Here is a 12634-nt window from a genome sequence, read left to right as displayed (position 1 = left end):
GTTCCACTGCCAGGATCAAACAATGAATCTTGGTGCCAGGGTTTGGATGGATTAGCCTCAAGATCTGCTAAGTACTACAAACTGGGTGCAAGATTTGCTAAATGGCCAACAGTTGTCTGCATACCCAATGGGCCTTCGGAGTTAGCTATCAAGGAAGCTACGTGGGGACTTGCACATTATGCCGCTATCTCTTAGGACAATGGTTTTGTGCCCATTGTGGAGCCAGAGGTTCTTCTGGATGGAGACCATTCCATTGACAGAACCCTTGAAGTGGCGAAGAAAGTCTGGGCGGAGGATTTCTTTTACTTGGCAAAGTGCTATGGAGACCATCAGTTTGAAATGGGGGATGGTCAGCGTGGTGATGGACGAGCCATGACACTCGGATCGCAGTTGGGTTTGAGTTTCTTTGGTAATATTCTGCCACTGCAACGGTAAAATGTGGTATTTATAAATGTTTTGGAATTATAAGCATTGAGCTTAGCTAACTCAATGGAGTGGTTTTGTTAGAATTAGCTACTCTAACAAATCATGCAGGTAAATCCAAGACAATTAAATTAGAAAGATGATGCAAATGTACTATGTGGTGGGTAATAAGGTTGAAGTGCACCAAATATTAATTTTGTGCAATAGTGACACTAAAGGAGCAGCAACAACTATTATGATGGACAGCTAGTGAAAGTTTGTGAAAGTTTGTGTGAGGTTGTGGAATAGACTCACTAGTATGTTGTATTATGAGTCACACATTTTAATTGTAAGAAAGTCTAGGATGGTTTTGTAGTGGTCTTTGTAGAGTATGTACCTGGTAACTCCACGAGTTGGAGTTGTGTTGTAAGCCTTGTAAGGCATGTGTATCCCCATATAGTTCATGGTAATCTAAAAAACACTTTGTATTTGCAGTGTTGGTTTGTGGTAAGCCAGAAACCACATGTAAGAGTGAAGTGGGACAGAGATTCCTGTTGGCATGGTTTAGGGTTAGCCGAGAAAACCCTCGGCCTGGTTGAGTCAAGTCTTTAGAGAGCCTTAGTGGCTGGAGTGCCCTAGTGGCAAGGTTGTGGCCCTTCGTGGCTAGAGTGCCTTCGTGGTTGTGTTGAGCCTTCGTCGCTGAGTTGAGCCTTGGTGGCATGGTTGAGGGTGATCCGATAAAACCCAATGCATGGTTACGGGTAATCCGACAAAACCCGGGTTAACAATTGTTAGGGTCCCACCCTAACCCCCTTATTTATGTCATGGGATCACGTCATAGTCAAGAGTCAATAAAGCCCATATTAATATTTGTAAGTGGTTAACCTGCAATTAATGACGGGACCACAATTAGTTGCAAATGGGCGGTAGTATTAGATAGATGGTATTAATAAAACCCACGGTATTGGCCCATGGTATTGCATGTATGAGTCATATATAAAGGATAGAGACTCCCTGCGAGGAGCATCGTGTCTTGTTTTTGTAATCGAGCTCTGCTCTATTGGAGGTTTCCCCCTCGAAGAGGCCTGTGAACATTTCTCTCTGAATAATAAAATCATTGCTATTCTGTGTTCTGGGTATCTTTTCTTCGCATATTCTGTGTTTGGGTATTACTTTGCAGGTTAAGAGCATAACAAGTGGTATCAGAGCACTTTCCAGGGCTCGGTGGGATCTCCAATTTTTAGCAAAAAAAAATTTTGGCTAGAGACGTGTTCTGGCGTCTTTAAACCACGGGATCTGTCGTTAAGCGCATAAACCTGCGGATTTGGGGAGGCATGCACGCAGGAAATACAAGAGGTGGTCACGTCTGTTGGACTCCCTTGTAACCCTTGTGGGTACCCCTTCGAGTAGTAGCGCATTAGACAGAACCGCGCACGGACTGTCTTCCACGTACCCTCTGGGTATATAGGAAGCCCCCTAGCTCCCTTGAAACCTCGCCATAGATAAACCTTCGACCGTCTTGTGGCTACAGTACACTGAGAACAGCACTCGGAGAGATTACTCGCCCGTACGATAGGGTAGTCGGGTTGTACGGCTAAGGGTGCGGTCGATCCTCCTTAGTTAGAGCCCTGAAACATTGAGCCGAGTATTACTGTCAGACCCTTATGTATACTGCGATCTGTAGCACCTGACACTCCTCAAGACCATAGTTCCCTTTCTATCGGGGGATCACACATCATCTATTCCAGATCAGCAAGTGCAGCAGCAGCAGACATCAGTCCCGCAGCTCCATCAGATCAGCAGCAGCAGTTGTTCCACCATTCAGATCTCTCAGATCCACCAGATCGGAGTAGTTGTGAAGGGTTCCTGTACCTGGATATACTTTTCGCAGGACTTTTGGCGGCATTGACATTTTGAGGATTTGGCGACTGCAGTATTGATCAAGAAGGAGTAAAACTCCGTTAGGAGTTTTCCAAAAAAAAAAAAAGTCTGAGATCTTCCGAAGCGCTTATTTGTGATCTAGCCCATCAGCATCAGGACGACGAGCTGAGCACGGTGGTACCATTCAATTTATTAGAAAAAAAAAATTGGCGGTCCCAATTTTTCATCAAGTTGGTGTATGGTAGAAACTAGAGCTCAAGCGATGGCCAATGAAAGGCTAGACAAAATTGAAGCAGATATGAACGACCTCAAAAATATGATTAGCGGACTAACTAGCCAGGTACGGCAAGCACTCGATAAGGGCAAGGAGCCAGCTCTCGAGGAACCGTATAATGGCCATGAACACCATGAGGGTGAGTCTAGCCACTCTCCTCACGTCTGGCACACCCATTCACCACCCAGTCAGCGACCTCCCAAGTTGGATATGCAGAAATTTGACGGTTCTCACACGTCCACATGGCTAGCACAAATGGACCAGTATTTCAAATTGAATCGTCTCCAAGATGATTGGACTAAGCTTATGGTGGGGACCATGTACTTGGACAATGAACGATGGCAATGGGCGGAATGGCATCAACGTCGCAATGGACCTTTTCCGAGTTGGGCCCAATTTTCCAAAGCTCTTCGAGATCGCTTTGAACAGGGAGACTCCTTTTTGGGACGTCTCACTAAGCTCCGACAGACGGGTACAGTGGATGAATATATCACCGCTTTTGAAGCCTTAGCCTTCCGCACTCAGAGTCTCTCAGATGAGTTCTACACGGAATGTTTTATCAGTGGTCTTAAAGAAGCCATCAAAGCTCAAGTTCTACTCCACCACCCTCCCACGTGGACGGAGGCTTGCCAGGTAGCTCGTAAGGTGGAACATGCCATAACAGCCCAATACAGCCGCCCCAATTTCCCCACTAAAGGTCGTCCCCCACAAGCTCACAACACAACTCAGACACTTAAGGTCCAAAAGGTGTCACCTCAGGAAATGGCCGAAAGAAGGAAGCAAGGACTATGTTACTACTGTGATGAAAAATATTCCCCTGGTCATAAATGCAAGGAGCCCAAGTTTTTTCAAATAGATGCCACTGACTACAGCGCCACCGAGGAAGATCCACCACTTGAGGAACCGGAGGAGATCGAAGAAGACAACCAAAAGGAGATTGTATCTGACGAACCAGTTATTTCGCTCAATGCGTTGGCAGGAATTTCTTCCCCTCAAACTCTCAAAATCAGGGGTTTTCTTAAACATCGCCCAGTAGTAGTCTTGATTGATAGTGGAAGTACCCATAATTTCATCCATCAAAAAATCGCCGAAGCAGCGCATTGTTTTGTACGGGCAGTTTCTAACTTCCAAGTCCAAATTGCAGATGGGGGCACAATGAAATGTGAAGGCTGCTGTGAAAATGTCAAACTTCAAATGGGGGATTATCAGTTGAAAACCCACATGTTTGCCATACACATGGGGGGATGCGACATTGTCCTAAGCGCTGAATGGCTCTGCACTCTTGGGCCAATCACAATGGATTTCCAGGAGTTATATATGAGTTTTAAGCAGAACAACTCCACACATACCCTCCGTGGCCTCCAGGCGGGAGCCCCCTCTGTCATCAGCTCACATCGGATGGAAAAATTGTTAAAAAAGGGCCATCATGGAGTGGTAGCTCAATTTAATGCCATCCAGGTAGTCAAAACCAGGTCTCTGCCAATTCATCCTGAGATGCAGCAGATTTTAAATAACCATCAGACGGTCTTTGACAAGCCTCATGAGCTTCCACCCTCGCGAGGGGAACATGATCATAGCATCACCTTGGTTCCAGGGGCCCAACCCCCAAATGTGCGGCCATACAGATATCCGTTCACTCAAAAGAATGAAATAGAAAAATTCATCAAGGAATTGTTGGAAGCAGGTGTCATTCGTCCCAGCATTAGTCCTTATTCATCCCCAGTGGTCATGGTCCTCAAGAAAGATGGGGAGTGGCGGATGTGTCCCGACTTCAGGGCCCTCAACAAGTTGACAGTCAAAGATAAATTTCCCATTCCGGTGGTTGACAATTTGCTGGACGAACTCAATGGGGCTCAATTCTTCACTAAGTTGGATCTTCGCTCCGGCTACCACCAAATTCGCATGAAGGAAGTTGACATTCCCAAGACGGCTTTCAGAACTCATGAAGGCCATTATGAGTTCCTGGTCATGCCATTTGGTCTCTGTAATGCCCCTTCTACTTTTCAGAGTCTTATGAATCACATCCTCAAACCATATCTCAGAAAATTTGTCCTTGTCTTCTTCGATGACATTCTCATCTATAGTGGCACTTGGGCGACACATCTTCAGCATGTAGATCTACTCTTGCCACTGCTCCGCAAGCATAAATTATTTGTCAAGATGTCTAAGTGTTCGTTTGGCATGGAAGAAGTTGAGTATTTGGGCCACATTGTGGGGCGTGAAGGTGTCAAGGTGGACCCCAAAAAGATCCAGGCAATGCAAGAATGGCCTCAACCTAAGACTTTGAAGAGCTTGAGAGGATTTTTGGGTCTCACAGGCTATTATCGTAAATTTGTCCGCAACTATGGCCGCATAGCGAAGCCCCTCACTCAACTCCTAAAGAAAAATTCCTTCTTCTGGAACGAGGAAGCACAACAGGCATTTACCGCTCTCAAAAACGCCATGTGTTCCACTCCTGTCTTAGCACTACCTGACTTCACCAAATCCTTTGTCATTGAATGTGATGCTTCGAGTACAGGTATAGGGGCGGTCTTAATGCAGGAAGGGCGACCATTGGCCTTCACAAGCCAACAACTCAGTGGGAGGAATCTAGGCCAATCTACCTACGAGAAGGAAATGGTGGCCATCTTACATGTAGTCGAGACCTGGCGACCTTACTTATTGGGGCGACGTTTCCAAATCCGCACAGATCATCACAGTCTTAAATATTTTTTGGAGCAACGCCTCTCCTCCCCACAACAAAATAAATGGTTAGCCAAAATGCTAGGATATGATTATGAGATCATTTAGAAGAAATGGAAAGACAAGAGTGTAGCAGATGCATTATCGCGCCAATTTGAGGAGGAAAGTACTCTGCTCGCAATTTCCCTTCCCATTCCAGACTGGATTGAAGAAGCTCGCAGGGAATGGTTTTCACACCCAGGGCTCTCCCAACTCATTTCTCAATTGCAGGTAGATCCTAATTCCAGCAAGAGCTACTCATGGCAGAATGATATTCTTCGCTACAAGGACAGAGTCGTAATATCACCAACATCTACCCTCAAAAGTAGCATTTTGGCATAATTGCACTCATCTCCCATTGCAGGACATTCGGGCTTTCAGAAGACGTATGCTCGCACCAGAAGATCATTCTTTTGGACAGGCATGAAAAAGGACGTCCTTACTTTCGTAGCCGAATGTGATGTCTGTCAACGCCACAAAGGGGAAACCGTCAACACACCAGGCACATTACAACCATTGCCCATTCCGGCATCAATTTGGACGGAGGTTTCTATGGATTTCATTACAGGTCTTCCAAAGTCAGGGAACAAGTCAGTCATCATGGTGGTTGTGGACCGACTGTCGAAGTATGCTCATTTCTGCGCCCTACCCCACCCGTTTACACCAACCTTGGTTGCTCAATCTTTCATGGATCAGATCTTCAAATTACATGGCATGCCCACTTCTATAGTGTCCGACCGCGACCCGATCTTCACCAGCAATTTTTGGCAGGAACTCTTCAGAATACAAGGCACTCAACTCAAACTCAGTACTTCATATCATCCGCAAACAGATGGTCAAACCGAAGCCGTCAACAAATGTCTAGAAATCTACCTTAGGTGTTTCACTTCAGAAAAGCAACACCTTTGGGCACAGTGGTTACCTCTGGCTGAATGGTGGTATAACACCAACTATCATGCCACCACCAAAATGACTCCCTATGAAGCAGTCTATGGTCAACTTCCGCCTTCCCGTACTTCTTATCTCAAGGGATGCTCCAAAGTACAAGCAGTGGATCAACTCCTACAACACCGCGCAACCATGCTCGCCCATCTTCGCGAGAATCTTCATCAAGCTCAGAACCGCATGAAGCAACAGGGCGACCAACATCGCTCAGAGCGCCAATTTCAAGAAGGGGATCAGGTCTTTTTGAGGCTGCAACCATATAAGCAAACATCACTCAAAGACAAGGATTGTCAAAAACTCTCTCCAAAATTCTACGGACCATACCAAGTACTTCAGCGCATTGGAGAAGTGGCTTACAAGTTGGCTTTGCCACCTACGGCAAAAATCCATCCAGTTTTCCATGTATCGTGCCTCAAGAAAGTGATTGGGAACAATTGCCGAGTTCAAACCAGTCTACCTGAATTAGACGAAGAAGAGTCAATCTGGCTTCAACCCGAACAGGTTCTAGACACACGAGACAAGCACCTGCGCGGCCACATGATTAAGGAAGTCCTCGTCAAATGGAAAGACACCTCTCCGGAAGATGCAACTTGGGAACCAGCCACTATTCTTCAGCAGTTTCCGCAGCTTCAGCCTTGAGGACAAGGCTAGTCTTAAGGGGGAGGGCATGTTAGGGTCCCACCCTAACCCCCTTATTTATGTCATGGGATCACGTCATAGTCAAGAGTCAATAAAGCCCATATTAATATTTGTAAGTGGTTAACCCGCAATTAATGACGGGACCACAATTAGTTGCAAATGGGCGGTAGTATTAGATAGATGGTATTAATAAAACCCACGGTATTGGCCCGTGGTATTGCATGTATGAGTCATATATAAAGGATAGAGACTCCCTGCGAGGAGCATCGTGTCTTGTTTTTGTAATCAAGCTCTGCTCTATTGGAGGTTGCCCCCTCGAAGAGGCCTGTGAACATTTCTCTCTGAATAATAAAATCATTGCTATTCTGTGTTCTGGGTATCTTTTCTTTGCATATTCTGTGTTTGGGTATTACTTTGCAGGTTAAGAACATAACAACAATGATGGAGGGGGATCTACAGGTACAGGTACAGGTGTGCAATTATAATGGTTGGAAGAACCATGTGTGCGAAGGACATCCTACAAGACTAACGGTTGCAGCGGTTAGTACCCATGCATTCCAGTGGATGATTGTTCCTTTATATGGACATCAACATATTCTTTTTGGTATATTTGACCACAACTAGATTTTGCAGATTGATATCGAAACAAGTACTCATTAAGGGGGAGCGTTGGAATATCTACTTCTTACTTGTCTCTAGTTGTGATTCTTTCTATATGAGGAGTCAGTTCCTATTCTATAGGAGTTGGCTATATCTACTTGTTCCGAGTTTGGTGTGTGGTTGAGAGATTTCCTCAACCAACAGATTGTGTGTGCATGTATATATGTAATTACATTTGATTAATGAAATATAGACAATATCAAAGTTTATCACTCGAGGTGCAAACCTTTCCTCAAGTTTTACACTCAAAAAAAAGTTTGCATCTCGAGAGATTTGATCCCTCTCAACGCTGGATAAAACTAGAGTTAAGATGGATCTAGGCTGGTAACCTAACCAAAATAGAGAAGAATTTAAATTTCCTTTTAAACTTGACTCATAGTCATTGTTGAAGTTGGCCTACTAATCAAATGTAGGCCATATTGTGCACTACTTATGCCCGGATTGTGTGCTCGTCAGACGTTCAGGCTCTAGTCTGCCCACATTTCTTATCTAAATATTTTTTCTTTTCTAGGATTTGAAGCTAGCCTTTAGCAAATTATAGATAGATAATACAGATTCTGTCCCATAGCTCTCCTAGTTGGGAATGTGACAAAGACTGAACAAAGAATTTAATTCTGAAAGATGTCAAAGAAGAGCAGAAAACAGGATGAATCTGCAACAAACAATTCCTTTTTTGTCTTGCACGTAACATGACCGACGTTTCTGGAGGCTGAGCAAACCACGTTTCCACGTTGTAGAAAGCCACAAAACTGGATTTTAGCAACAATGTTTCTTGTATGTTCTAAATGCACAAAAGAATAACTTTTCGGAGACGACTTTCTAGCCATCTGCCATGAGCATAAGCATAATGTGTATGTCTTCTTCTGTCACAGGTACAAGTTTGTTGTTGTTACAATGAGCATCAACAAGAATCCACGTGGCAATATACTTCCACAATCATGCAACGGAATAGCTCAGATCCTTTGGCAAAAATTCCTCCTTAACAATATAGAAGATTAATATGATGGCACCATGGTATGGCAGCAAAAGTTATTTGGCCAGAAATAGAAGATTAATATGATGGCACCATGATATGGCAGCAAAAGTTATTTTGCCAGAAACAATCTCCTAGAAAATTGATAAGAATATGATTTTCTAAGAATAGTCGCATGGGTACTTTTAGCTCCTTCTATCCCCAACTTGTACCTGTATTTGAAGAATGACAAGAATAGTTGTCTGGGTAGTTTTACCTGCTTCCATCCCCCACAAGTCCCTGTATTCTCATATCCTAATGGCCTCTTCCTTTACAAAAGGAAATAGTCCACCCCTGAGTCGGTTTAAAAACTTTTCATCACTATCATACCCTTATCCCATGCCCATACCGCATGCAACATAGTGGATAAGCCTTAAAGTAACACCAGCGTCTTGCTCTCAATACGAAAGACTCTAGTCTTCTGCATCATGCAGCACAAAGGATACATCAGGTACATAGCCTGTTGCTCTCATCTGCACTGCCAAGTTCTCCAACATTGCATATATTTCATAAGGTTGTGGGTGGGATCTGTCTCCTACAAGGAATGCATGAACGCTAGTCTACTCCTGGCACGGTTTAAAAAGTTTTCATCACTAGCATACTTTTATGGGTTCATCACTATCATACTCTTATGGGTACCCATGCCCATGCATCATAGTGGATAAACCTTAAAGTAATACCAGCGTGTCGCTCTCACTACAAAAGACTGCAGTATTCTACATCATGCAGCACAAAGGATGCATCAGGTACATACCCTGCTGCTCTCATCTGCACTGCCAAGTTCTCCAACGTTGCATATATTTCATCAGCTTGTGGGTGGGATCTGTCTCCCACAAGAAATGCATGAATACTGTTACCGACGTCAATCCAGCTACATCCTGGCTCCTTTTTTAAACCCCTCTCATTTATCATTGCCCTCACCTTAGCCACATCAACCCTCCTACCAAGTGTAGCATAAATGTTTGACAACAGAACATAATAACCCACATTTCCAGGTGCTAACTCAAAAATGTGTTCTGCTGCAAGTTCTGCTAAATCTGCATTGCAGTGAACTCTGCAGGCACCAAGCAAGCTGCCCCATACATCGACATTGGGTTTCAGTGGCATATCTTTAATCAAATCTAGAGCCTCATTCAAGCGCCCAGCTCGCCCAAGAAGGTCAACCATGCAAGCATAGTGCTCCATTCTAGGTATAATGTTATAATCTCGACTCATACAATCAAAATATTGCCAACCTTTATCCACCAGGCCTGCATGACTGCATGCAGACAGGAGAGCAATAAACGTGATATGGTCAGGCTTAAAGCCTGCCTTTTCTATTTGGTTAAAAAGTGCAATTGCATCATCACCATTCCCATGCATTCCATACCCTGCAATCATCACGTTCCAGGAAACCACAGTCTTTCTTGGCATTCTGTCAAACACAAACCGAGCGAACTTTATATTCCCACATTTTGCATACATGTCTACGAGGGCATTTCCAACATGAACATCATAATCGAAAGCACTTCTCATTATGTAAGCATGGATCTCTTTTCCCTGTTTCAACGTTGCTAGGCGGGCAAAAACTGGAAGAATACTCACTATGGTAACAGAGTCAGGCTTCTGCCCTTCCTCCTGAACTTGATGAAAAAGTTCCAATGCCTCATTGCAATGCCCATTCTGAGCATTGCCAGCAATCATGGAATTCCATAACACTACGTCTCGACAAGGCATTCTGTTAAACACTTGGTGTGCCATGTCCATATTCTCGCATTTGGCATACATGTCTAACAGAGCACACCCCACAAATATATCCGATTCAAATTCATTCCGAATTATATAACTATGGATCTCCTTGCCCTGTTTGACAAATCCTAAGTGGGCACATGATGGCAAAACACTTGCCAAGGTGACAGAATTTGGTTTAATGCCATCCAGTTTCATTTGGCGAAATAACTCCACACTCTCGTCAAAATATCCATTCTGGGAATAACCGGCAATTATCGAACACCATGAAATTACATCTCTTTCAGGCATCTTGTCAAACAACAGCAATGCATCCTCCATGCTCCCACATTTGGTATACATATCTAACAGGGAATTGCATACAACAGTACTATACTCAAGGTCACTTCTAATTATATCATTATGAATCTCCCTTCCATGTTTCAAGGCTTCCAATCGGGCACATGTTTTCAGTAGACTGGTAACAATGACCGGATCAGGCTTCAAGCCTGTCAATTGCATCTGCTGGAAACGCTTCAAGGCCTTCTGACAATACCCATTCTGCACAAGACCGCCAATCATGACAGACCATGTCACAACATCCCTTCCAGGCACTCTGTCAAACACTTGGCATGCGAGGTCCACAAGGCTGTGTTTGGCATACATGTCGATGAGGGCACTGGCCACAAAATTATCTGATTCAAGTCCTCTTTCAACAATAAGATCATGAACCTTCCTGCCCTCCTGCAAAACAGATAAACTAGTACATGCCTTGACAACATGGGTAAAGGTAAAACAGTCTGGCTCCACAGCTTCCCTCAGCATTTGGTAGTAAAGTAGTAGGGTTTCTTGAAACATTCCATTTCTCATATATCCTCTCAGCAATGCATTCCAACAGAAGAGATTTCTCTTTGGAATTTTGTCAAACAGTAAGCGTGCATCCTGCAGACTGTCGCACATGGCATATAGGTTCACGAGTTTGGTACTTAAGAAAATATCAGGCTCAAAGCCACTCGAAAGCATGTGGGTATATACTTGTTTTCCCTCTGAGAGAGCCTTGTTTCCAGTACATAGCTGTAATAAAGAATTATAGGTAACGGGTTCGAGTTGAATGCCTCGGTGATCCGGATAATTCAGGATTCCTATTGCCTCTTTCATTCGCCCTTCTCTGCAAAGCGAGATTATCTCTGCATTGATTCTCTGCGACGATGATGTTGCCTTGAGAGCAGCTATGGCGCTCGCTGTTATGGTTGAAGTTTTAGCACTCATTATTTCGATGGTTTCCTCAGAAAAACACAGTATGGTGTTGAGATGCGCTGAAGCCATTCTTCACGTAAACAGTTTGCACAGTTTTGGCTTCTGAGGAAAGCATCCTTGCAAAGTCCGGGAATTGTCGCGAAAGCATCCATGGCAAGCTGAACTGAGTAATGCAAGAATGAGACGCTGTGCGCGGCACTGAGAGAGAATTGATGTCGAACAAAATTTCAGTGACGGAGGGTGGAGACTCCATGTTATCATGGATATCTCTCTACCGACACTGATTCTCTTTAGGCGCGTTTTTTGCCAATTTAATCATATATTTAGAGGTATTACTATTTTGAAAACATGATGGCTGTGGGGGCTTTTCTCTTAATTTCCACTATATTTATAGGTTTTCAAAATATAGGTTTTACTATTTTGAAAATATGATGGTTTTCTTTTATTTTCCAATATTTAATATTTTTTTATTTATTAGTATATATTTTTAGTTATTAGAATAGTAATTACATTCAATTTGTGGATGAGAGATCTTTGGTTGGTGAATGAGAATGAGAGATGTTTATAATGAATAAAAGATGTGTATTATAAACACGTTATGATATTTATTTGTGTTCAACATAATAATTTATATTTATATTATTTTTCAAAATTTTTGAATAGTAAGGTTTTTACGTACCCAAGATATGGTGGTGGTATTAATTTAACTTTTTATGTTTTAAAGGTTTTTTGTGTATATATTTTTTTGATCAATTTAATTTGTTAGGAATTTGTGAATCACAGTTTTGATCAATGAACTTTGCACAATTCTAATATCTTATGGGTTTTTCAAGGTGTTGAATCTATCTATATATTCAAAATGGGTTTTAAATGACAAAAAAAACAAAATCTAACTAAATATTGTTTTGTCAGATTCCAACCAGAAAATCTAAAACATAGAATAGTTAGACAACACCCATGGTAGTGCTTGGCAAGGTCATATTGTAATCTATATGGAAATATAAAGTTATGATAGCAGTTTTGGTATTTTGAGCTAGTAAACTTAATTAAACAAGAAGGAAAAATGCACACAAAACAGGAAACTGAATTCATAAAGAAGACATGGAATATATGTGGTAAAACCCTCACAATGTGTC

The 12634-nt window shown here is 42.9% G+C and overlaps 1 pseudogene; it reads right to left on the bottom strand.

The window, feature by feature from the left end:
* Positions 1-8663: 8663 nt before the first annotated feature.
* On the bottom strand, positions 8664-11810 carry LOC149247384 (pentatricopeptide repeat-containing protein DOT4, chloroplastic pseudogene; annotated as a pseudogene).
* Positions 11811-12634: the final 824 nt, after the last annotated feature.

This window comes from Pinus tabuliformis, chromosome 7, assembly GCF_031772625.1.
Source record: "Pinus tabuliformis cultivar Carrire ecotype Pingquan chromosome 7, CPIR1, whole genome shotgun sequence".
Lineage (NCBI taxonomy): Eukaryota > Viridiplantae > Streptophyta > Pinopsida > Pinales > Pinaceae > Pinus > Pinus tabuliformis.
This window is presented reverse-complemented; position numbering and strand designations above follow the sequence as displayed.